The sequence below is a fragment of the Ceratotherium simum genome, chromosome 34 (genome assembly GCF_057802395.1).
Source record: "Ceratotherium simum simum isolate JZ-2026a chromosome 34, ASM5780239v1, whole genome shotgun sequence".
Taxonomy (NCBI): domain Eukaryota; kingdom Metazoa; phylum Chordata; class Mammalia; order Perissodactyla; family Rhinocerotidae; genus Ceratotherium; species Ceratotherium simum.
The window spans coordinates 26,520,086-26,547,741 of NC_141933.1; the positions used below are offsets into that span (position 1 = coordinate 26,520,086).

General features: G+C 40.2%; 1 protein-coding gene and 1 long non-coding RNA gene across 6 annotated transcripts in view; one reads left to right on the top strand and one right to left on the bottom strand.

The window, feature by feature from the left end:
* Positions 1 to 1,113: 1,113 nt before the first annotated feature.
* On the bottom strand, positions 1,114 to 12,912 carry LOC147912660 (uncharacterized). Its single transcript, XR_015549755.1, has 3 exons — positions 12,636 to 12,912; positions 5,249 to 5,418; positions 1,114 to 3,082 (listed from the first exon to the last, which is right to left on the bottom strand). It is a non-coding gene; the product is annotated as an uncharacterized LOC147912660 (long non-coding RNA).
* Positions 12,913 to 13,057: 145 nt separating this feature from the next.
* Positions 13,058 to 27,656, top strand: part of LRRC4C (leucine rich repeat containing 4C) — a 171,563-nt gene continuing 156,964 nt past the window's right edge. For 4 of the 5 annotated variants that reach the window (XM_087423120.1, XM_087423119.1, XM_087423121.1 and 1 more), the window contains exon 1: positions 13,064 to 14,966. The gene's annotated coding sequence lies outside the window, so the exon portion shown is untranslated. Of the gene's footprint in view, positions 14,967 to 27,656 lie in introns of all 5 variants that reach the window. The other variant, XR_015549754.1, reaches the window with a different exon arrangement.

A 27,656-nucleotide genomic window follows, 5' to 3' on the forward strand; every position in this document is an offset into this window, starting at 1 on the left:
CTCTGGAGGTTGGGTAAGAATTTCCAAGGCAGAAGTAGGGAAGAGAGTGTTGCTGTGGAAAGAACCACAAAACAAGGAGGCAGGGAAACCTAGGACCCATCTTGGCAGCCACAAGCCCTCCGGTTACTCTGGGGAATGGGGAACAAACAAGTTGGTCCCTAGAACTAAGAGATTGAAAGGAACTATTTACACCCAGCATCTAAAAGCATCTAATTGATTCATCCAAATACCCTAGTATGTGGTATGCTTGTGACGAGCGGATGATTGGGCAATGTCTGGAGATACTTTGATCTTCAAAATGGCGGTGGGAAGGGTGTAGGGAAGGGAAGGGAGGGTGATACTGCCATCTAGTGGGTAGAGGCCAGGGATGCTGCTAGACATCTTACAACACATAGAGTATCCCCCCTAAAACAAAGAATCATCTGACCCCAAATGCCAACTGTGCCACAGATAAGAAACCTTACAATAACCTTATGAGGTTGCACTATTATTTTCCTTATTTTACAGATAAGGAAATTGAAGGTTTTTTGAGATTACGTATCTTGCCCGAGATCATTAAACAGTACACGGCAGAGCAAAGTTAGGGCCGTATTATAGAGAGTGAGGAATGCAGATATAATCAAGTAGCTAATGAGATTCTCTGAAGGTGGGCATGCCCATCCTTGGAGCTGTGGTTAAATGACAATGTCTGTAAAGTGCTTAGCACAGTGCAGGACACATAGTAAGCACTCAATAAATGTTCCCTGTTGCTTTGAATGACGGCTGGTCCTTTCAGCTATGTATCGGCTGTGAGTAGGCTCCATTGGAGGAGGCGGAGACCAGAGACTAGGAGATGCTCTGGAACTAGGGCAGAGTGTTCAGAGTCTAAACTGAAAGCATGTGGAGTGTACAAGAAGGGACACAGGCAAAAAATGTTAACCACGGAGGAACTAGAGAGCGTGGCAAATGAACGAACATGTAGGTGGGTTGGGGTGGTGGGTGGAGTATTGAAGGTGATTCTGATTTTGAACATGAGAAACTAATTTCCACCTCACTATCATGGAGTGAACAGTTGCTGTGTTAGGAAGCATTATACTTACTTAAAACAGACAAACTGAGACACAGAAAGGCAAAGCAATTAGTTCAAGGTCACACCACATTTTGCGATTTCTTTAGAAACTTAGGGAGAAGAAAAGTTTGACCTTTTTAAAGATACAATAACTAAATCTTTATAGGAAAGATAGATAAGGACAAAATGACATTTTCTTTAATATGCTTCCTAAAGCAGTTTTAACATTCATTTTGCTATATGTTTGTGTAGATGAAAGTAACTTTAAACTCTAGCCAGGCATTGTGGCTGAATGAAGTATGTAGAGATGCCAAGGAAGGCTTTCTCAAAGAGCATGGAGTGAGGTTCTGTTTTCTGTGTCACATTTGCTGCATTTTTAAGGGATAGCCAAAAAATGACCCGGCTGGCCAAGTAACAACATGTGGAAGAGAAGAGTCCACTGTAACTGAAAGCTTGATATTAAATATTTATTAAAAATATCAAATACCACTAATACTTAATGAGTGCTCATTAGATGTCAGCAACTACGCTAACTATTCCATGTTCATTATTTTATTTTAATCCTCCTAACTCTGTGGGATAGAAGTGACCAGTTATAGGTGAGGTCTTGGAGGCTTAGAGGGTTTAAGCGACTTACCCCAGGTCACACAGTTAGGAAGGAGTGGAGCCAATATTCAAATCTCAGGTGTTGGACTCAAGTGCCCAAGCTTTTACCCAATATTATTTATGCATGACTAGAAGTTAGGAACGTAAATTCTTCCCTTTTTTTGTATTTGACAGAATATAAATAAGACTGGATGCGTAGTCCTCATTCAGTTAAGCCCTACCTAAGGGTGACCACAGAATAGTTGCTAAAGGAACAGTATGCCTCCTTCTCCAATCTGTACGTTTACCCCTTATCTACGCTGTCTAGTTGGCTTCCAGATCTAACTTTTACCTTTTCAGCTCTTCATTCAAAAATTTGAATTCAGCATCTTCTCTGTGCGTTCTATGAGTAGAGGATACAGCTCTGAACAGGAAAGGCAATGTCCTTGCTCCCGTGGACAATATTCCAGCAGAGGTAGACAACTCCACAAATTAAAAAAGACAATCAGATAAGTGCTCTGCACAAAATTACAATGTGGTGACGTGATAGACATTGGGCAGCTACTCTAGCTGCTTGGGAGAGATGGCCCCTCTCAGAAGATCAAGAGGATCAGTGCCTCAAAGAACAGAGACGAAATGTTCTAGGCAGAGGGAACAGTTAGTACCAAGGCCCTACTGTCAGCACAGAAAGAAGGCACATATGGCTGGAGTAGCTGACATGCAGGAGCACGTGATATAAAGTCGAAGAAAGGCTGAGAGGAGGGGGTGGAAGCCAGGAAAAGTAGGATTTTATAAGTCAATACAAGGAATTTTAATTTTATTCCTGGTACGATGAGATGCCGTTGGGTAGCTCTTATCCTCTTTCATCCAAGGGCTACTGTCCGAAAGGTTAGCTTTTGGTGTAGCAAAGAAGTTAAAGGTACCAAGAAAAATGAATTCTATTTTGACTTTATCAGTGAATATTTTGTATGAATAAGAGAGAGCTAGAGAGCCCCCAAACTTTTCCAGTAGCTTCATTTATATCTGAAAGGTGCGTTTTTGACACTTCGATCAATCAGTGGGTGCCATTAATCTGCATATTGTGTTACAGGAAGCTGCCTTTCTTCTCCATTTTCCTTTTCTTTTTGTTCTTCTCAGGAAATTAATTCACGTCATTTCCATTTGAAATCCTGTGGCATTTGACTGCACAGGCATTTAGAGGCACCTGTCTCTGACTTGAAGCTTAGTTTAATGGCAAAGCCATTTTTTTTGTTTGTCATTCTTTGCTTGTCAGTAGCACCTTAAGGAAAAAGAGTGTGGACAGTCAGGCCCCCCAGGACCCTGAAGTTCCAGATGGAAAATGGCTTGACACAGGGCTGTAGGTCTGTAGGTGGGGGGCTCCAAAATTGTCAACTTTGGTGAGCGATTCTGGCAATTTGGTTCTTAACATTTTTCTGATGTTGTATTTTGCTGTGAAAGGAACATTTGAACAAGTGTTTGTAAGATGTCATCAATTTCACTTTAGAATTTGGCTTTCTAAAGAGGCTGTACTTGGAAACTTTGGGAGCATTTTCTGCAGTTATTGTCTGAGACAACTGATTTGTTTTATGAAAGGTTAAATAAGGTCAATCACACTTTTCTGTTGCTCTACATGAAAGCACTTCTCCGGGCAGACATATTCTGATACAAGCATAAAATTTAAGAGCCCAAAGGGCCCTCAAAGGCCATCAGTCTAATAGGCCCCAGACTTTAACATCTTTCTTGCCATTAAAATGAATAAAATATACAATGGCTCAATAGAGTGTTTCCAACTTTTTATTTTGCCAGATTTTTACATTTCAAAATATTACTAAATAAAAATAAGAAAGGAAATTATAGTTGTCAAAAGATAGGAGAGACTTAATCACAAATTAAAGATTTTTGCTTTTAATTCAACTAATTAATAGGACAAACTCACTACATTGCCCTCCTTACTCATCTCATTTTGCTATAGCGGATTAGTGAAAATTTAATCAGGGACAAAGTTTGGGAACTGCTTATCTAATCTAAGCTTGCCTCAAAGACCCAGCCTATGCTTGAGCAACTCCAATGACAGTCTTACAAGGCAGCCCATTTCCTCTTCAGAGAGCTTTATTTTTAGGAAGTACTTCACCATATTGAATGAAAGTGATGTACAGCCTCCATAGAATGTCACATATGTATATACTCACATGCACACATATATGCATAAAGAACAAGCATGCAAATTAATAGAATTTTGTAGATTCTAACACTTGGCATTTCTTATACTGATCTCCCTCTCCAACCCCAGAACTGCTGCCTTTGTTTAGATTTCCTAGGTCCAGTTGTTCCTCTTCTCCATTTCATCTGCATAATGCCCCTTGTAATGTCTTGAAAATCCCAAACTCATCATGTTACTGTAACTTAATATCCCTCAATGCTGTGCCTTTGCCTTTTGGACAAGCTCCTTCAAAAACAAAGAATCCTTGATCTGGCTGCTATATGCAGGTTCATTTCTTGGCATTCTCTTTAAGCTCCAGCCCTAAAGTATTTGCAGTTCTCCTAAAGTACAAACAATGAATGTTTGTCAAATTCAAACTCAGGTCTATGTGATTCCAAACTTGCTGTTCTTGGCAGAACTCCATGCTCTTTCCTTGGATCAAGATTTCCCCTTTCTGAGTATACACTAATCCTTCCTAAAAATGTAAGCATCTCTGAGAAATAAGGAAAAGGTGCTAATACTTTGCACAAATATAGTATAGAGAATCCACTGAAATTGGTACTCAATAAAAATTTGTTAAATGAATGAATGAATTGGATTAGATTGAACTAAATTGTTAATTAGCATCTATATGCAAATTTGTTTATTTAGCATTTTTCTTCTTAGAGATGGGGAATACCTAATATTGAAGCCTTAGGCTTATATAAAGAGGAATAGAAAAGGAAAAGACACCAAAACGGGGTGGTTGGCCTCTTCAAAGATAAGCTTTGTTCTAATATCGTAATTTTGCCACCCTCTAACTCTAGAGGTAAAAGAAGCAGAATTGAGACTAGAAAAAGTGAGAAAATTCAGTGGCCTTTTTAATGTAGCCACTAAAATCAATAAGAACAATAGCAAAAAAATTGAAGGATCCTTAATAAGAATTATCGTAAGAAATTAAATTTTGACGTGGCATAATTGTTTTGAAATCTTTCAATTCCTTTTTTCCAGCTTTCTTGAGATGTTAATTGACATATAACATGTGTAAGTTTAAGGTGTACAATGTGATGATTTGATAGATGTATATATTGTGAAATGACTACCTCAATAACGTGAGTTAACACCTCCATCACCTGATGTGATTACTTTTGTGTGTGTATGTGGTGAGAACATTTAAGATCTACTCTCTTAGCAACTTTCAGGTATACAATTAGTATTGCTAACTATAGACACCATGCAGTACATTAGATCCCTGGGATTTATTCATCTTATAACTGGAAGTTTGTACCCTCTGACCAACATCTCCCCATTTCCCCCACTCCTCAGCCCCTGGCAACCAACAATTTACTCTGTTTCTGAATTTGGTTTCCTTAGATTCCGCATGTAAGTGAGATCCTACAGTATTTGTCTTTCTCTGTGTGACTTATTTTACTTACCATAATGCCTTCAAGGTCCGTCCATGTTGTCACAACTTGTCTTCTTTCTCTCGGCTGAATAATCTTCATATATATGTATGTATACACACATATATATACATTTTCTTTATCTATTCATCAGCCGATGGACACTCAAAATTGTTTCCACATGTTTGCTGTTGTAAATAGTGCTGCAATGAACATGGGGATGCAGACATCTCTTTGAGATCCTGATTTCATTTCCTTTGGATATATACCCAAAAAGTAGAGTTGCTGGATCATATGGTAGTTCTATTTTTAATTTTTTGAGGAACCTCCCAACTGTTTTCTGTAGTGGCTGTACCAATTTACATTCCCACTAACAGTGCATAAGGGTTCCCTTTTCTCCACACCCTGGCCAACACTTGTTAATCTCTTATCTTTTTGATAATAGCCATTCTAGCAGAAGTAAAGTGATAACTCATTGTGGTTTTGATTTGCATTTCCCTGATGATTAGTGATATTGAGCATCTTTTTATGTGCCTGTTGGCCATGTGTATGTCTTCTTTGGAAGAAATAGACATCCAGATCCTCTGCAATGTGGCATAATTGTTATCCTAGTGAAAATATGAACTTCCATATAAGTTCTTAAAATTTTAATGAAAATCCTTTTCAGGAAGACTGTTAACTGGAGGTTGTAGTAAAATGTCAAGCACTCAATCACTTAACAGTCACTCAGTGTTCACTCTGTACAGTAAGACCACAACTGCAAGACACACCTCAGTCTTCATCTGCCACAGTGATATTTATTTTATATCTCATTTGCTCTATAAAACTCACACGATAGTTGATCGGTTGAAAAGATCTGTGTGTGAATCAAAGGATTCCCAACTCCCTCCCATTTTGAAAATCAACTCTGAATAATATTTCTTTATATGTGCTTCTTTTAGGTGTTTGAAGAATTATTTCATTCAAGTGATAAAGTTGTTTCCATTTTCCATGCAAATACAATAGATTATTTCTTTTTAAATCTGCAGCATTTCCTAGACAGTCATTTGCTTCCCTCAAAAATGCTGTGCATGGGAGAAACCCGGACATTTAAAAATGTAGATTGTTTAACATTATTTGAATCACGCGCTACTAAATCAGCTGGAGGCCTGGAATCACAGACGCGCCAATGCATCGTCAATGTGAAGAGAACTGAATTTTGAAATTCACGCACTTCATTTCCTGAAAACACAATAGTAATATGGTGGGGAAAACAAGGCTATCATTTCTTGAATCTACACTACATGGCTAATGCTGAAATAAAGTGACATTCTTTAGGAGTTGTTTAGTATCAAGTGCTGATTTAGCTAGATAAAATGCAGCTGTCTTCCCAAATTACACAAGTGGATTCACACCATCTACTCATTCCTGGTGGAGTTTTAAAGACACCTTTATGGGCAATTTTCTTCTCAGTGCAAAGAATCCTAATTTAGACTGTACAAAAATACCACCTTGTAGTTTCTATGCACCAATACCATCTCTCTTAGAAACGTTTGATAAAGGAGATTGTGTTCTACAAGTGCTCAGATCACCATTTAAGAAGGATTTCTAAAATGTGATTAGATCCTAATTTGGTTCAGAATTGGTTGTCAAATTGTCTAATAGTTGTTTCCTTCAGCTTTCTTCTTATTCTTTTAAGTCACTCCTAGAATTTGTCATGTTACCTAGCGTGATCTGAGAAAGGAAGACTGCTCCCTCGAGATGCTCCCCTTCACTGATGCTCTTCCTTCCCAGACATCATTTGTGATTGATACCTTCCTAGAAGGACTAGAAGGACATTTTAAGACTATCTTCAAAATCTAGACTCTCTGGATCTCTACATGGCATCCAATAGTCTGAACACATCTCCCATAACTGAATATATAATTTAGCTAAGTGTTACCCCTGCTAATCTTTGGGCCAATGTAGGGGAGGAAGAACTATTCTTCTACCTTCTAGGTTCTTCTGGTTGGTCGAAGAATTAAAATGACACGAGACAGAATAACAGGAGAAAAATCAAACAAATTTAATAACATATACGTGGGAGAAACCCAGGAAAACTGAGTAACTTGCTAAAATGGTGGAAGCTATTACCTTAAATACCATCTTCAGCTAAGGACAAAAGAGGATGTTGGGAGTAGTGGTTTGGGACTTCAAAGGATAGGAAGACAATTTACATGGAGGTGGAAAAGCTAATGTTTGATAAACAAATGACCATGCCTTGCAAAGACAATGAGAGATGGAGAGGACTTTGACTAAAAGTCCCTTGTTAGGTTCCTCCCTGTCTACCACACCTAGTTTATATTATACTATAGTTATCTACAATATTAGCTCCTTCCTGGGACAGGCCTTCTATCTTAAATTCTTTTATGCAGTTAGGGGGAAGGTTAAAGTTTCTTTCAGAGTCTTTTGTTCTTAAAAATAATCAAGCTGAAGAGACATATTTTGGGGTAGCAAATTCTGATCCCCCACAGCCACAAATTGTTTTTTCTTAGAATGTACATATTCTCTGTCCTCTGACTATGAAATGCTCAATCATGCATCCATAAACTTACACTAATATTTATGAAGCTTTAACATATTTAGGTTTCCTATTTGTGAAGTCCTCTGGAACTGCCTCCACATAGAGGAAGCTACTGTCTCTTCTGCTCCCCCAACTATTTACACTTATTTCTGGTAAAATTCTGACCATATTATGTCACCATTGCTTGTAATTGGTCTACCCAGTATCTACCCACTTTCCTCCTCAACCAAGAAGACAGTTCACTCATTCATTCATTCATTCATTCACTCAAAATGTAGTAAGAGGCCAAAGGGCCAGGCACTGTCCTAAGTAACATAGGTACTAAGTGCTAAAATAACAAGTTCTTCTGCAAATAGACTATAATGTACTTTTTCCTACTCATCTGTAAAGTTATTTGTATTTTTCTCCTTTATTTCTAAAATCAATTTCTAAGAACTATTTATGTATTTAGAATATGAATCCTTTGTTCTATGCATTGCAAATAGTTTTCCCAGTGTTGTGATTTTTTGTTATTGTACATATGGAACATATTTTTCCTTTATTGTTTATTTCTTTAAACTTTTCCATCAGCTTTTCTTTTTCAGAAGCTGACTAGTACTAGGGAGGGGATCAAATGGACAAGAGGAAAGACTAGCGGCAAAGAGTCCACAGAGGAACTTGAGAGTGGTCTCCGTAAAGTAATATAGTGAAGAGAATTGGGCAGATGTGTAAGCTATTCCTGAAATAGCATCAACAGATGTGATCAGGAAAGTGGGGGTAACAGATGAGTTAGTGATAACTTCCATAATACCTGGCACATCACGGAAGGTTAATACCCATTTGTTGAAATAAATAAGTGACTGACTGAATGACCCTTTATGGGGAAAGTTTTCTTTCCAGTAAACTCCAGTAATCATTAAAGAAATCTGTTATTTGTAAGGGATATATTTGTGGTTGATTGCAATGATCACTCTGAGTCTTCACTCTCTTTTGTCATGTAACTTTACAGTGGCCTCCCATTGTGGGTGGGACGACCTGTCCCGTTCCTTGACAATGGGTTGAAACAAGTGATTTGCTTTAGCCAATGGGAAGTCAGAAGATTTGATTCACATGGAAGCCTGAAAAAGTAATCATGCCTTTCTGCTGTTCTCATGGACTTCTGCTATTGTCAGTAAATTTGCTTGGGCCAAGCTGATGAAGGGAAGAGAGACACACGGAGTGGAACTGACTTGCCCCAGAGTCCCTAGCTGAGACCATTCTAGATCACCTAACAATGAACCCAGCCAAGATCAGAAGAGCCACTTAACCAATCTCTAACAGTCCTGTAGACTCATGAGAAATAATAAATGATTGCTCTTTTCAGCTACCAAGTTTTGGGATGGTTCATTATGTAGCGATAGCTAACTGATACAGAAGTTATAATTCTCTGATTAAATTATTTTATTTGGTGGTATTTTTTATTAGTTTTTCTATTTAGTAATTGCAGTAAGTATATCATCTTTCTAACACTCTGTGTACCACAGTGAAAAGAATATTCAGTAAGAGACAAAAGACCTAGGTTCTTCCGTTTCCTAATGTCATAATCTTAGACATTTATTTATTCAACTATGTGTACAGTATTAGAAATACAAAAAAATATATATGCTCTCGTGAAATCAATCATGGTTTTGAAGGAATATAGATATGAGACAAGCATTTCAATCCAGTGCAATAGGTAATAATAGGAATTATTGGTTACAACTATGATGTCTGAAGTTAAATAACCTGAGTTAAAAATCTTGCCTCTAAAAATCTTGTCACTTCCTAGCTACGTGCCCTTACTCAATCTCAACTCCATTTTCATTACCTATAAAATGGGATGATAATTATACCTAGTTCATAAAATTGTTAGGGGGATTGGATGAGTTGACATCTGTAACATACTTAAACTATGCTTGGCATTCATAAGCTATCATTAAGTGCTAGTTATTATTAATTTTTTTAAAGTCTGAGAGCACAGAAAAGTTAGACTATATGGGGTGGGAGCTGGGTGGAGGAGTAGCCATCCCAGAGGAGACACTTTAAAAAAGCAGAAATTTGCAAATCTGCTTGGACTTTAGTATGTTCATCTATATTTCAAGGAATAAAGGATAGATGACTATTAGGATACCTTCTAGTTCTGAGATACAACATTCTTGGAATACTGTCTCACATAACATGTAGGAAGTTCTCACTAAATATGGCATTTTATCACTAAAGTAGTTTTTAAAAGAAGGTGGTGTAAAGAAGTTAATTCACATGTCATTATTGTAACTATAAAGGCAAGCTCAATATGATTATCCCACAGGATATTCTGGTCCCTCTTTAATAGTATTGGAAGTAGAAAGGGATACTTATTCCCAGAATTTGTAATAAAGACTCAAGTCTTAAGTACATATTGTGCTTGAATAGAGTAGCCTACAGCCTGTTAAATCAAACTAATAACATAATAGACACATCCATATTTTCTCTATTTTTTAGCAAAGTAACTGAATTCATTCTATTTGCCATTTTGTATTTCTAATAACAAGATACTGTCCTCTGCTGTTTGCTAAAGATTACACCAGGTAGAGTCACCAGCACACAGTGAAACAGTACAACAGTTTTGTTTCACCACTCAAATGCCTACAAATCAGGAGACGAGAACACACAGAATCCTGTATGTCCGTTGAAACAATCTGCCATGTCAGCACTGTGCCCCTCTGGTCCCAAGTCATCTCATTTTAACAGCATTTGTCCTGTCCATCCTTTTGGTAGCTAGATGGACTAACTAGAAGTGTGACATCGTGACCAATCTGTTACTCACTGGACAACTATTTCCTCTAAAAGTGTTTTCGTTAAGAATTTTACTTGAACACATACCCTGCCATTGTTGACAGTACCTGGCAACTTCTACTGAATGAATATGTATATTTATGTTGTTATTTAACAACAATTTAGTTTGCATGTGTATTTGCATGACAGTCAGCTTGTTTAAGACTTACTACAATTCTCTTTGTGTGAGGTCATTCAGGGACAAAGGTGGCAATTCCATTCCCCCACAGGGTTAGGAATTCACCTCTGGGGATTCAGTGCTGATAATGACAGCCTGCAGGCTCATGACTGTCTTAGCTGTATTTTCCATTTTCCCCAAAGGGAGAAGCTGTAGCAGAACGGGAAGAATTGGAATTGAGTAGATCTGGATTCAAAGTTGTCTATGTCATTTACCAAGTATGTGATGTTAGCTTCACTTTCCCCATCTTTGAAATCTCTCAGGGGGGTATTTTGAATTTTAAATAAGGTGATGTATATGAGAAGTCAGCTAAGACCACACCATATGGACGCCCAACAATCACTGGTCGAGTCTGAATCAGAAAATGAAGGCCAAATAACTAATTCAAGTTTGTACAGTTAATGGGTAGCTGATGTGGAAAAAGAAACCGTAGCTGCTGAATGGGAAAGTAAGCAGGAATGGGAAGCATTTCCTGTTTCCTTTTGGCTAAATAGCACTGATCCTTCCCTGCTGCTTTGTTTGATAGATTAATTCATTCTGAAAGGCTTTAAAGATGTCTGGTAGGTAGCTAATAATCAGCTTTGAAAAACAAATCATTGGCCTTTCCCTAGCTGTCAAAGTCCCTAAAATGAAAATTTTCATTTCAAATGGCTTCTAGCTAGCTTCAGAACCAGAGGGTGGACTCCTTTGAAGCTATCTAGAGCAGCTAGTGAGTGTACTTTTTAATGGTTTCTTACTTGATAAACTGTAATTGGCATATAAGGCTAAGAGCTTCGAAAGACCAATTAAAGTTATAGTCAACTGCCTACTAGTGTTCTGAATCAATCAATACAGCATTTATTTAAAAATAGAAGCAATGCCATTACCCCTCAACAAATTCACATTTTGGTGCAATTCATAATCGCATCAAAACTCTCCAACAAAATGGAGAAATTATAGTAAATCACAATCCAGGTGTAAAGAAAGGCCTTTCCTCTCACAGGTGCAGATATCTGAAACACATATTAGAGTCTGTGCTTACTACCCAAAGAAATATATGGACGTAATTAAAAAAAATTTTTTAACTCTAAATGAGGAAATGTCCATGTACTATAAAAAGAAGAGGAAAGAAAAAAAAAGGACATTTGGTGTTAACTTGTATATGCCTCTAATGTTAACTTCGTAGAAATTTTCTCCTTTTTGCCAAATACTGCTTCTTATTATGCTTTGTAACATTCAGACTCAAATCTTAATATGTACTGTGCTTGAATAGAGTAGCCTACAGCCTGTTTAAAACTGTTTTTAAAGCAAGTCCATACTCTGATCTCTCAAAAGTAAAGAAAATCAGCACAGAGACTAATTGTGCAGCTTAAAACAGAGAATTATTTATTTGCCTTGCTCCCCCAACGTATATAATCTTTTATTGTTTGAATTATCATTCCCTATTTTATCCATCTCATATCACAAGGTCACATACCTGAATAAAATAAAATGAATAACCATAGCTTACAGACAGGGTCTTATGACAATTATACAGTGGAGAAAGAAATTCATATAAATATATTATTAATAATATGATTTTATGGGCCTCTCCACCTTCCTAAGAAGACCCAGTGAAGTTGAAATATGTAACCCACCCCCCTAACATGAGTTAATGGAAAAGCCCACAACCAGGAGCGAGGGATGTTGGAATTGAGTTGTCAAACTGTCCTGGGTGTCTGGTACAAACTGAACAGGCCAATTTACTGCAACACTGCATAGGCTGAAGGCTCCTATCTCGCCTTTACAGCGCTTCCTCCCGGTGCGATGATCCTGCTGGACCACAGGCTCCCTCCCTAGCAGCTGTTCAGTTACTCTTAGATTTTTTCTGATCTGCCTATCCTAGGTAATAGCACCGTGTTAATCCTCACCTTGTGACCAGCCTGCTTGACTACGGAGAGGAGAGGCTCTTGCCCAGCAATCTGAAAGCAACAGCTTTCTGTGTTTGGTGATATTTTTGAAAACTAGTGGAGATTTGATTTCCATGTCTTCCCCTTTGTAGCTCCAACTCCTGGCTTTCACGAGGAAAACAGGCAGTCTTTTAGAAAAAATTGACAACTTCTCCCACACAACCCCTGAGTTTCTTTGCCTATTACTAATCTCCGAGCGTGGGGGTTGCTTTGAAACTCAGCTGTTCATGCTCTGCCCTCCAGGTGGCAGCGGTGCCACACCACACGGCAGAGGCTCCAATCCCCTCTTCCCTGACTTCAAGTGTTAATGCAATTGACCAATCGGTGCTAAGATGATGGGAGGTAATTGGTAATTGTATTTCACTGATCACAAGCAGAGAGAGGGAAAGGAATAGGGGAAAGAAAGAGGGGCAGAGGAGTGAAGGGGACTGCAGTCCGAGAGGAGATTTTGGGAGCTAGGACCCTAAACGTCGGGACGTGGCATTGGCCGAGAGAAAGCTTAGACTGCCAAGATCTGCCACCGGCTCAGGGAGCGCATTTATCTATTTGGGGGGAAAGGAAGGCAGAGAGGAGCGGGAGGGGGAGGAAGAGAGTTCAAGCCGAAGTGGATGGAAGGGGACCGGGGTTTCCGCCGCTCAAGGAGCCGCGAGCCAGGGCGATGGCGCTAAGGGTGGCGCGGAGCAGCTGCGCTCCGGAGAGCGCGTATCCTCGCAGAGGACCAGCCGGCGACGGGAAGGTCTGCGCGGAGAGGAACCAACTTGTGGCTCCAAAATGTACCGAACGCAGCTGGAAATGAGATCAAAGCTGCGGTTTCATTCGAGAAGGATGAGAGGAGCCAGCGATTAGGGATTTCTTTTTTTTTTTTTTGGTACCTCCTTCGTTCCATTTTCTATTTTCTTTCCTTATTACTATTATTTTTCTAATTTGCCTACCACTCCGTCGATCCCCTCACTTCGCCCTCCCTCTCTGAAATAAAAGCCCAGTTCGAACTTCTTTCGCCGCGGCGCCCCCGGATCCGCTGCTCGCTGATGGAGGAGAAGGGGACCCGGGGGCTGGCAGGGGCCACCGGCGAGGGACCGCGTCACGCGTCTCCCCCGTCATCCCGGCCCTGATCGCCAATTCCTGCAACACCTGGAGGATCTGGACCGGGTGCTGGGGGTGGGGGCGGGGACAGAGGAACCGAAAGCCACTCCAAGCCTTAAAAAACAAAAAGAAAAAGTAGCGGGGGGAGGAATGGGTTTCTCCTTGACAGCTGACGGAGCCTTGAAATTTTCCTCCACTACCTCCGCCCCCGCCCCCGCCCCCGCCCCCCGCACTCCATTTAACGTAAGATTATGAAATTGCAGAGGCGGTGGAGGCAAGGAGTCAGGGTATAACAGGGAGTTTGGAGGGAGAGGGGAAGGTGGCCGGCCGGGCGGCTGAAATCAAAAATCCAATTGCGCACTGGGTTGTGATGAGAAATCTAATCAGATCTTTGGAGAAGGGGCCGACCGGAAGGGTGGCGAGTGGGGGGAGTTGATCCCCAAATTCTCCGACTGGGCGGGGGGTCGGGGAGAGGAATTGACGATGTAAAAGGAGACTTTTTTGGTGGCGGTGGCGGTTGGGTGCCTTGCAAAAATGAAGGATGCGGGACGCAGCTCTCTCTTGGAACCGAACGCAGTGGATAAACTGATTGTGCAAGAGAGAAGGAAGAACGAAGCTTTTTCTTGTGAGACCTGGATCTTAACACAAATGTGTATATGTGCACACAGGGAGCATTGAAAAATGAAATAAACCAGTGTCAGACCCGCGGGAGTTGGTGTGTTCTGACATAAATAAATAATAATAAAACAGCTGCCCCCTCCCCCAAAGGATGGTTGGAAATGGAGAACCGAGGATCCACAAAGAAAAAGTATGTTTGTTTTTCTCTCTAAAGGAGAAAGTAAGCCAAGGAGATATTTTTGGAATGAAAAGTTTGGGGCTTTTTTAGGAAAGTAAAGAACTGATATGGTGGTGTTTTCTTTTCTTTTTGAATTTCCCACAAGAGGAAAGGAAATTAATAATACATCTGCAAAGAAATTTCGGAGAAGAAAAGTTGACCGCGGCAGAATGAGGCATTGATTGGGAGAGAGAAAGCAGCAGAGCACACTTGGATTTGTGCCTATGTTGACTAAAATTGACGGATAATTGCAGTTGGATTTTTTCTTCATCAACCTTTTTTTTCTTCCTTTTGGTGTCAAGATCATGCGTTTTTGCTTGTTCTTAATCACCTGGATTTCCGTCTGGATGTTGCTGTGATCAGTCTGAAATACAGTGAGTGATCCTTATTTTCTTATTTATTGGTGAAGAAAATGTCCATTAATTTAGCGGTCCTGGTCCCTTTATCTCCTCACCCCCTTGAGTGTGATTTTTAAAGATCTGGCTATTGGGGGCCAGAAATAGGGAGAGGGTGGCCCACGCATTTGCTCCATTAGGCTGTGCTCACGGATAAGCTGGTTTGTTATAATGATGCAGGTTGTCTGCATCCTGGGCAGACGCCTTTGCAAATGTTCACCAGGAAAAAAAAAAAAAATCTCCCCAAGAAAGCCGCTGCAGTGTGGGGTGTCTGTGCTGTGTGATTGACATTCTAGAATGCGTTTAAGTTGCATGGCAGCCCCAGAGTTAGATGCACAAATATGTAGCCATTGGAAATCGAAGGGACTCAATTTAACTTTCATTATCTAACCTGACATTGCAGATCACCAGAATGTATTAACACAAAAATATGATAATAAACCAAGCAGATGAAGGATGGCTCCTGGCTGGTGGGTGGACTGAGGGAGGGAGAGTGGGTGTCAGGGAGGAAGTGGTGGAGAGAGGTGCCTGCACTTTCACCCATCTCTCTTGCATACTCATGCTCCAATGTGGTCTTCAGATTACCTAGATTCGCACCAGTGCTAGGAATGAGAGGAGGACCCAATTCTCTTCAACCTCACCCCCTGCTAACTAACCACTTCTCTGGATAACAGAGAGGCTGTGCATAGATTGTAGATGGCTTGGGCAATTGGCTTGGGTTTTACCAGAAACCTTCCCAACATCACCAGGACAAAGCTCTTGAGAAAAAGGCAGAAATCTAGTGTCCTGTGGTAACTTCAATAAAGAAGCTGAGAAGAGGTCTGTGTGTTGAGCACCAGTGTTTCCCATGTGCCAGCTTTGTCTGGGGGGAAAGAGGCCAATAAAGAAAATTGGAAGAGGTTGAAAATGCTCAGAGAGCTTTAGGGCCTGTAGGATCACCCCTGTTTCCATCACCTTCCTGCCCCATACCTGCCGGGGTCATGGAGCTGGCTTTTCTTCTTTTATTACTTTTTTTTCCCCACAGAACTCTTCATTTTCACCCTTCTGTATTCCTCTCTGGGGCCTTCTGTCAGAATCATAGACTCACATAACTTCAGAGCCAGAAGACTCCTCAGAGATCTCATGGCAATAAAAAAGGAAACTGAGCCTGGAGAAGCTATAACCCTTTAGTTAATGACCAAACCCTAGGAGACAGGTGACTTAAACACAAATCTCCGAACAGCTGACACGAGTCAGTTTGGATCCAAAATGGCCAGAAATCAGCCACGCATGGCATGGCTACTTCTGTCCCCATAGCTGCCATTTTTATCTAGAAGGGTCAAGGAAGGTACCTGTTCTGAGCTTGAAATAAACTCTTGCCACTCTGGGCCTCAAGGGTAGCCCATCTCCAACATTCATATTTTTTCCTAGTCTTTTTTTGTTTTCTTAGCAGAGCTCAGATAACCCTAGTAATAATACTATTTGGAACAACAACAACAACAAAGATCCACAACTTTGGCATATCCCAAAGGAGATGAAAGGCAGCAGCCTGCTGTGTCCCTTCTTGGGGTTGGGCACTTTTAATCTGGTGAGTGGTGGTCCCTGGAGAGTCATTAAAGAACGTGGAGTTAGATTTATATTACAGAGGTGATAATGGAAACCAGAAACACCTTTCTAAAAGCCTCTGAGTCTGTTCCCATCATCTATCTATCCTTATCCTTTTCATTACTCCTTAACTAAACTAGCCTTCAGCTGAGCACTTCTCTAATTTATTTTTCTGGGCACATGGTTTCTGTTGGGACACAGATCAGGCAATAAACTTACCAACCTATGAAAATAATCGTGCGGAGTTTCTTTTTCTCCCCCTGAGCTTCCTGTAGACTTCTGCATATCTTTTCATTCCTTGTAGTTTTTTTTTTTTGTTTGCTTGCTTATTTTGTTTTACATGACCACCGTTAAGTCACCGCTTGTAGATTGATTAGCTCAAGTTATCTTAAGTTCCTACTCAGTTGCAACTTAGCACAACTGACAAAAGAGAAAAAATGAACTTTGATGGTTTTGGCTGTGTTGTTCAGCTCTGGGCTTCAGGTGGGAAACTCAGCCTTGCAATCAGCTTGGCTCTGCCAATCGGTGGAGGGTTTTTTTATTTCTTTTGACATCAAAATTTCTTTACTGCTACTCCAATTAGATCTCAAAGTTCATTCCTCTCCTTGACATTGTCACCTTCTCTCTGTACCCTCCACACTGACACACACATGCAAACTTTCCTGAGAGAGGGAGGGAAGGAGGAAGGATGGGGCTGGGGGAGTGGGAAGAGAGTGAGAGAAAAAATGAATATGAATGTCTTTAAAATTGTAGGCTTAAATATGTCCTTCCACCCACTTCCACTTAAACGTGTTCTTCAAATCTGGAGATGATGGAGCATCTAAGGATGTCATCATTTTTCTCGTTGGTGAATCACTTCACCAGCACGACAGTTAGGAACACATTGCCCATCTTGGGGGTTATCTCCTTTGGTTTGGCAGTCGGAGTTGGCCCTGCATTTTAGGCCCGTTGTTCATGGACTGAGAAAAGAACTTTGGCCATGGTAGACCTGGAAATTTACCCCCTGAGCTTGTTTGAGGACAGAAGTGGGTGCCCACTGGGTAGCATCTGTGTGTAGGTAACTGTATACTGGGATTCTGCTGAGGACCACAGGCCCAGAAAGCTGCTGGAGTTTACAAATTTTGAAGTTACCTTTTCGAATATCTTCCTGCTCTTATTTAATAACTGTGCCCTTTGGACAATACCTCTAATTTCTCTGGCCCTCAATTTTCTGTGGAATGATAACATCAACAAATTAGAATTCAACAAATTAGAATCATTTTGTGAATTAAAAGTAATGTTATGCAAAGCCCCAAGCATAATAGGCCCTCTAAGGAGAGCTGTCTGTTATGGGTGTTCTTGGATTAATTTGGATTAACTTCTTGGGGATGAATACAGGCTGGCCAGCTCTCTAGCAGCTCTAGTGGCTACACTTGAGAACTAGGGAATGTGCAACTGACCTTACAGTAGCTGCCAGATTCTTCTTTTGAGGTCTTATCAGGACAGATTGGCTGCAATATATCATTTTAGATATGAAATGCTGCTTCATGCCAGAAACCGAAAGATTTTCTCTTTAAAGTATAGAAAAATAGATCTCAGCAAAAATAACACTCCCATGAGATTTTAAGGGCAAAGAATGCTGTTCTTGTGTTGTGTGTACTTTTGGTCTACAAGTTGGATAGGATAGCTCTTGTATATTAAATGTGTAATTTTAGCTGCTTATTACATTGTCTGGACCTGGAGAGCGCAAAATAAAGGCAGATTTCTAGTCAATTATATAATTTAAATTAGATGGTGTAAAATTCCATTATGCGTATTAAGGCCCCCAAGTCCACAGTTTGGATTCACAGTCTTCCTAGTTGTAATGAATCCTATGTTAGTTAAACAAGATCTTCACTTTGTGGTAGGATAAAGGCCCGATAGAGTGCATAGAAGCAAGAGTTTATGTAGATATATGTGTCATTGTTTGCATGTGCAAATCTTCCAACATCAACTTGCCAGTGGTTTTCTGAGGCAGCCAGTCATAGCTGTTGCTCCTAATTTCGTTCTCTACAGCAGCAACCTTGTGTTCTGTCCGTTCCTCAACATGCTTCCGGAAACCTGTTCTCCCTTTGAGGGAAAAAGAGTCCTACTGTTGTAATTATTGTTATTCTTGATGTCATATCAGTGGATCATAACAGGACTCTCAGGCTGGGGAGTTGCCCACTGGATTTTTATACTGTTTCTTTTCAATTAGAAAAACAATTTGAAATCTATGTTCATTTTGGAAAAGCATCTTAAAGTTAAGCATTTTCACAGATCTTAAGAAGAGACGGAAATCATCTATGGAAGTTCTTACCCTTTCATAAATTTTACTTTTTTGTGTGCTTATTTAATTAAGAAATTCGGTCAAGTTGGACTCCAGCATCCTAAGTGAATTGGAATACTCAGCTTTCCGCTGCGTCACATGTGTCACATGCACCATTTAACCTGTCTGAGCCTGTCTGCTTACCTGTAAAATAGAGATAATAACAACTACACACAACTGACTGTCATAAGGACGAAATCAGATTGTATGTGTCATGCACAGCAGGCATTCAATAAATGCACCTTTAAATTGAGCATCTCTGATTTCCTCTCTGATTTTAGTTTAAGTAATGCATAGTTTTAAAAAACTGATATGATTTTGTTTGAGGGAAGCTGTTAATCTAAATTCCTGTCGGTATAGATTTAGAAAGGAGAAATATATAGACAAGATTAAGGTTGGAGTAACACAAATAGGTATGACCATTTTTGGTGAGCTTCTACACTTTTAAAACAATTTTGAAGTGCTTTAGTAAATGCTGTTCCCTCAGGAAAGATTGGAAGATACTTTGTGAATTGTAGAAAATATACTCTGTGTCCATGTGAACTTTTATTAGATTGTCAAGTACTTTATACCACAGGCATAAAAAAATTAATGATTTATTAAGATGCCTTGGAAGACTCTCCAAGGGGATCAAGAGTCTTTGCATTTTTCTTTTCCTCAAAATGATTTTTCTGGAGAAATGTAAATTTGACAATTGAAGTTTGGTTGGGCAGATCTTGTGGCTGACACAGTGTGCTTGTAACTCTGTCTGAGAGCAAGGATCTTATTTGTTCTCTGGCACGTCCTCAGTACCTCAGAAGAGTGTCTGACATAGTGTGCATGCAATAAATATTCCTTGAATGTCTGATTGACCTTAGTTTGAGAAACATCCCCTTCAAAGGACTCAAATGCATGTAGATACCTATGTGTATGCACATGCGTGTGGGCACACACATACATACAAGAAACCTGGCTTTCAGGAACCTATAGAAGGTTAATGAGAAACACCAATGAGTGTACTGACTGTGTGTGTGTGTGTGGATGTCATATCTGTACATACACACACACACACACAGATTAAGCACCATTGAGTGACTTCCTTATGTTGGAAAAGCTGAGGTCTGAAAGCTAGGTGATACAGTGTGTTTTTCTTATTCTCCTTGTTATTAATGGACTGTGACAACAAGTCACCTCATCTCTCTTAGGTCAGTCTTATGTTATCCTCTGTTAAATAAAGGTAAAAACTAAGATTCCTTCAAGCACTAAGATTTTAGGATTCTGAAATGATAGTTGACTATCTAGGAATTCAGGATTCCGAGGAATTAAAAATATATAATCCCTGATCTCAGGATACTCATTGTTAATATGTGGAGGGGAACAGCATAGTATTCTGAGAGAAAGGCAGAATCAGTGTTAGAATAGCAGATACGTAGAGCAGAAAGGTGAAGGAAATCTCTAGAGGGTTTGTAGGGGAATACAATGAGATGTGGAATAGAGAAACATTGGATTCCAACTTTATTTCACCAGTTGCTTGCTGGGGGATCCTAAGTATGCCAGTTAACCTTGCTTTGCCTCAGTTTCCTCAACTATAAAAATGGAGACCATTTTTCTTGCAGTTACTTTGGGAACAGTAATTAAGATGTCTAAGTGTTTAGTACATGGCTGGTAGGCAATAAATCCTAGCTTACTTTCTTTTCATTGAAAGTTTTGGTTATTTTCCATAGAAATGGGAACAGCTGAAAGTCTGTGAGTGTTTTGCTTTACATTTACTGAGTATATAAATGAAGAGCTTTTGTCAACTTTTCTATCACAATTAGTATGTAACATTATTTTTGATCATGTTTTCTAATGTCGTTCAGATTTATAATGAAGCCTGAAATGATGATGAAAAACTTACGTAAGACCAATAGACTTTTATTTCAACTTTGCATAAGCTGATGGCAGCTCTCTATGCTGATGGCAGCTTTCAACACTTAGGGAGGTTGTGGGTATAATTTCATCACAGCAATAGTAACTACCATTTATTGAGCATTTGATATACACCAGGAACTATGTTGCAGGTACCAGGCACTATATTTTTCTCCTTAATTCTCACTTAGGGAACTGAGACACAAAGAGGCTAAGTAATTTATTTAAGGTTATACAGCAACTAAGTGGTAGAAATGCAAGTAGAAGCCACATGTCTTCTGACTTAGAACCTGAGATCAAAATCTGTCAATCCAAGCTTGTTGACTTGGTAACAAATAAACATGGCAGCTCACTTTCATCTAAACTATTTTTCAGTCTGAATATTTTAATTGAGATTGAGCTGTCTGCATTTTCCCTTTCCTCTGCTTCTTGAAAGGAAGGCTATAACCAGATGCTTAGGTCACGCATACCTTGCTTACTTTTGTCGGTCTTCAGTAATATCCAAGTGTGCCCCTAAGTGAGGAAGAGACAACTTCTAAGAAAGACTTGGGAAAAATTATCCTAATTCACTCAACTGAAAAACAGAAAGTCTTTGGAGAATGCTATGAGATCTTCTGGAAATTCAAATTTGTGTCAGAAATAGGGCCAATGCTAGTAATAACTTGGAGTTTAGTTACAATATCCTACAAACTCGATGGGCTCCTAATTGTGGGCACCCAGTTCCTGATCCCAACCCTCATCATATTTGATCTCTCTGGAGCGCTTGATACCATTGCTCACCACTGGCTGTCTGAAATTCTTCCAGAGGTTTGAGGTGCCACCTGCTAACACTTCCTTTACTCATATCACTTCATCCTCCTCGTGTCCTCCGGCTCTTTCCTTAAATGTTGAGAGCTTCCCCTTTGAATCTGTTGTATTCCCCGTCTTTCTGCATCCCTGAAAGATATCAGCCGGGCTTGTTTCAGAGATGACACTCAAATCCTTGGCCTCAAATCCTTGTGTATACTGAAGACTTCTAAATCTCCATCACCGGCAAGATCCTACTTCCTTACCTGGTCTCCTGTAGGCCTTACAAATTTACTATACCCATGTAACTGATTATTTTCCCTCCAGGAGCCCAAGTATTTTCAGTTTCAAATGGTATAAATATCTCTTTAACCTCCCTCATATCTAACCATTTGTCAAGTCACTCATCAATCTCTTCATTATCTTCAACTCAGCTTGTCTGTCCTTCAGTCCAGACTCCATTGTTCCTCTCCTAGATGTCTTTTTACCTTTCTGGCCTTTCTGATGATGCCAACTCTTCTTCAGTGTACTCCTTTATAGGTTCTTCCCTCAGAAGGACCATCCTAAGAAAGAAAGCTAAAAATCCCCTTCTCTATATTCTAGAAATATATTTACAGAATAAAATCCAGATTCCTCTCTTGATAATACAGTCTGACCAGCCTATCCATGTCTTCTCTTCTGCCCGCCATACCGGATGTTTTTCCTCTGGAGATATCCCAGGCTACTTTTGGCTCAGACTGTGTGAGAGCTGCTTCCCTTGCCTAGGACATGCTCTTCATACATCAAATCTCAGAGCAAGTTACCTCCTCTGTGGAAACCTTTCCCAGAGGACGCTCACCGAGTCCCCCTGTACTCTGTACACAAGCGTTTTGTTCCTACATCTGTGATAGCTCTTATCACCCCTATAACATCTACTTACTTGGCTAAAACCCGCTAGATTGTGACTTCTTTTGGGATATCGACCTCATCTCATTCATCTTGTCATCTCCCACATCTAGCCTAGCTCATAGGAGTTTTCAATATATTTTGGTAGAACCAATAAATGAATGGACTTATCTAACACATCTTTAGAGTGAATAATTTCTAACATATCTTTAGAGTGAATAATTTCCTTCGATTCAGTTTATGGTATAGGCCATTATTTTTCCAATATTTTTACCATTACGATCACCTTTTATTATTTTTCCTCTAGCGACCCATGTTTCAAAACTACTTTGCCCAACAAATACACTGCAGTTTGTTCCTCCTTTTTTCCTAATTGAAAACGTATACCTGCCCATCATCACTCTTGAAATGCACTGGATGAACATTGTTACCATGAGCTGATATAAATTGAGCCAAAAGAAAAGACATCCTAATTACCTTGTGCAATTGTATGAGTATATGCAGGATTTCTAGTTGGCTTTTTTTTTTTTTTTTTGTGAGGAGATCAGCCCTGTGCTAACATCCGCCAATCCTCCTCTTCTTTTGCTGAGGAAGACGGCCCTGGGCTAACATCTGTGCCCATCTTCCTCCACTTTATACGGGACGCCGCCACAGCATGGCCTGCCAAGCAGTGCGTCGGTGCGCGCCTGGGATCCAAACCAACGAACCCCGGGCCGCCGCAGCGGAGCACGCGCACCTAACCGCTTGCGTCACCGGCCGGCCCCTCTAGTTGGCTTTTTGAAATATTTATAATAGCTGTCTCTGAGGAGGCCAGTTTTTAAAATAATTCTGTAAATATATTTTAGTGCTAATCTTATGCTCTAATTTATATGAAGTGGGCCTTCACAGTCAGGAATGACTACTGGAAAGAGATTATGACGTTTAAGTTTGAATAATGCCCAAATATGGACTCACGCAATTGGAGAATAAAAAAGATCTTCTCCTTAGTAAAAGTGCCCAGATTAAAAAAGTTTGGTGAGCTACAATCACTTTTCACAACATGGAAACAGCTGATTTTGTGGGAGCCAGGTATATATTCTCAGGAGATACTCTGGCTTCATGCTTCAGAAGGATGAAAGGACGCTCCTTTCATAAGAAACAGCAGCAGACACTGGATTAGGTGAAAAAAAGTGCTAAATGGTAAAACGCTATTTAATTATGGTTTAATCTTATTTTTCAATCTTTGAATATAAAAGTCTTGAATATGTTGAAGTGGAACATTTGTTTTTCTTTCTTTCTTCCTTTCTTTTTTTTTTTTGCTGAGGAAGACTGGCCCTGAGCTAACATCCGTGCCCATCTTCCTCTACTTTATGTGGGACGCCACCACAGCATGGCTTACCAAGTGGTGCGTCAGTGCACGCCCGGGATCCGAGCCTGTGAACCCTGGGCCACCGAAGCAGAGCGCGTGCGCTTAACTGCTTGCGCCACCAGGCCAGCCTCCATTTGTTTTTCTTTTAGACCGTTTTTTTTTTTAGTTTTTCTTTTAGTTTTACATGATTTCTTTCCAGTTTAGAGATTACTATTATTAATCTCTGATAAGAGTAATGGTAAACGAGAGAGCATTAATAGTAATGCTTCATAGTGCTTTTTAAATCTAGCTATCCCTTTTAATCCTCTCAACAACATTTTGGTCCCAGAACTTCCAAAGCAATGTTCCCTGTCTACTACATCCCTTGTGAGAAAGCATCAGGAGTTGGCGAGGTGTGCAAGGGAAGATTTATTTTGAAGAGACAGTGCTAAGTCTGGTCTCTGGTTCTTGCCAAATTGCAAACTGCTGAGACAACACTTGTTTTCTTGGGAGGGGTCCATTTGTTTTAGCCCATCACTTTTGACCAAATCACTGTAGGGAATGTAGGAGAATTTAGCCATTTGATGATATGCCTTATTTGTTGCTAAGGTAAATATCTGGGATGGGGAGTAGATTTCACAGATTAATAATGAGTAAGGTCTTTTTCTTATGATGACTAATACTGTCCCCCAGTAATTAAAATCATCTGTTATTGTTGATGTGGTCTCTCCTAGAACAAGTTGATTAATTATTGGTGATACATTAATAGCTAGCCTATTGCTAATACATCTGATTTTTTTTTTTTTTCATATTCTTTTTGAGCCTAAGAAATGTAGTACTAAAGAACTCATTCTCAGGACAGTAGACATGTCTTCCTTGAACCAATGACTTGATAATGATGGTGGGAACTTCAATAACTAAGTATGGGGTTTTTACAAAAGGTATGTGACTTTTGCAAATGGAAATAGAAAGATGTGCCTCTCTTGAATGGCTTACAGTTGATTCTGAGCCAGATCTCAGAATGTGCTGATTTTTACAACCTTAGGGGAGAGAAAGACAGAGAGAGAGAGAGATTGCTCTGAACCTGGCTGTTCTAATCTGGGCAGAGAGAACGCTGATAGCTTAGTTAGCTGGTCTCTGGAGACAGTCACCTCAGCAGGGACCAGAGCATGTGTGTAGATGAATGAATTCAAATGCATTATGGGGGGTGATCCAGGGAACTCCAATTTGTTCTAACTGAGAAGGCAGAGAGTCAGAAGCCACCCTAAAAGAGTTAACATCTACACAGTAGTGTTCAGGAAGGCAAGAATGGGACTATGAAGGCTTTCTCTGTATTGTTTGAACGTTGCCATGGCAATAGTTTCCAGCAGAAGTTACATGTTTTTCAATTCCCCAAAGCAGCAAGCAGCCTTTCCCTCTCCTTCTCTCCTGCCCTAGCTCCCTCAGTCCTTAGTCCTTATCTCCCCATCCATCCTCTCCCTCCTTCCTCTGTCCTTTCTTTTGTTCTCAATTCCTCAACTCATTCCTCACTCACAACAAAAATATTCCAACTCCACAAGGTCGCTTTTAGGCAGAAAGTGAGTCAGACATATAACCTTCTATCGGCGTTTCTGTTTCCCCCGTCTGTTTATGTGTTAAAGAGCTAATTAGACGGCAGCTGTGGATGGAAGCAGGGTTGGGGCTTCCCCTGTTGGTAGGACACAGAACATATTATAATGGTTGGTGTTGTGGTGATATGTTAATTGGATCGCTCCAGGCAAGTGCAGAGCAGCAGTCTCTGACAATTAGAACGAACAATGACTTTACTATGAAGGAGCCCACTCTCTTACCCAGTGGAAGGATTAGCATGCATTGCAGGTCTCTGGAAGGTTCCTGTAGACCCCAAGAGAGATCTGCAGTTGCAAATGCCTCCTGTCTCTTTAAAGCTAGGCTACTGCCTCTCAGTTAGCTTATTTTACTGCCAAAGAAAGAGAAGTAAGGGGACAGTGAGAGATCTGGTTTAGTGGGTGGTGGGGGACCCTGCCGCAGACCTGGGCCATAGGATATATTGCGGGGATGCTAGGAAGAAATCTTTGCCTGCTTAACGCACGTGGCCAGTGAATTGTGAAATGGGTCTCATTAGAGCCTTTCATATCCCGGCATGTGCCAAAGTGCTTTGCAGGCACAGCGCCATCACCTCAGGTCCAACGCTGCTGCTGTTCACTGCAGCCAAGAAGAGACAGAGGCTCCGTCTGTATTCAAACCTTCGGTCCCATCGCTCTCTGTCTACTGTTCATTGTAAGGCGCCTCTGGGCCTTTCAGCCCGGCCAGGGATGAGGCACAATGCATCCCCTAGGTGTTTGTAGGGAGGAAATATGAAGGATTTTGAGCAACACTGGTAGGTTTGAAACAGCCAGTGGGCGCTGACACCTAAAGATTTGCTCTCTTTTTCTCAGGCCTGACATCAACGCTGTCTCTAGGCTTCCCTGCAAACATGCCCAGATACTCACCTGAAAGAGAGGATGGGTAGTTCAGGGCCAAATGTCAGCAGAGACGTTTGTGATATTAGATACAGAGGAACTCTGCTTTTTCTCAGATTTGTATACTAGAGATTTTAGAATTAAATTTTATCTCCCAAAGCATAGCCCCATCGGGAATTCTAATAGCTGCCATATACCAGGCACTGTGCACGTCTCTTATTCAGAACACCGATGATTCCACAAGGTTGATGATATAAAAGCATAGACATGGGAGCCAGGTCTACCTGAGCCCTGTCACTTCTTAGATCTGTGGCTTTGAACAATTTACTTACCCTTTTGAACCTCAGCTTTCTCATCTGAAACATGGGAATAAATACAGTACAGGGTTGTGGTGAATTATAATTGAAATGATGCATGTAAATCTCTTAGCAGAATGCTTGCACATGGAAAACATCTAACTATTTTCTGTAAAAATATGAGGCATTTTCACACAATATTATGAAATAATCACTAGGCATGTGCCTCAGGCAGAACAAAGTTAAACATAATTAAAGGCAGATTGTTTAATGAAAGAAGAAAAATAACATTGGAAGATGAGTTTCTGAAATTTAAATCGTAAAGTTCCTGATATTTTTGGTAAAACTCTACAGTTTAGAAAGCAGAATAGATAGGATCTTTGAAATAAACTTCTGTTGCATTCATTCCGGATGGATGGTTTTCATCCATCCATGTTACAGTTTTCTTATGGGATTGATCTTTTGGGACTTGTATCATTTGTGATGCCTTAGACTGGAAATAAGAGAACAAAAAATCTAACTAGATTAAGCACAAAAAGAATTTACTGACAACTGACAGATGCAATTGAAAAGTCCTGCCATATATGGAGTTCAGGTATGGTTTGATCCAGATATTAACAATATCACAGGGACTCCTGCTCTATTTTCTCTGTAATTCTCATGGCTCAGACTTCTTCCATGGATCATTTTCATCCTCAGACTATTGTACATTCCCTCACTCATCCACCAAAGAAAGATTCACACTTTTGTTTCACCATTCTCAGAGAGTATCCTGAGATGCTTACTGGGTTAGCTTAGGTCTATGCCCACTTATGGACCAATCACTGGTTTCAAAGGAATAGAGTTGAGGGTCAAATGCATCCCTGAATGGAATTCAGGGGCTATTGAGAGACAAGAGGAAATAGGTGTTGGATAGATAATCATAAATAAATACCGTAGGTCTAATGATGGAGAGTAGGAAGGATGAGTTGTCATATTTCACATTGTAACTTGTTACAAGGGTTAGTTTTTTTGTTTTTTGGTTTTTTTTTTTTGTAAGGAAGATCAGCCCTGAGCTAACATCTATGCTAATCCTCCTCTTTTTGCTGAGGAAGACCGGCTCTGAGCTAACATCTATTG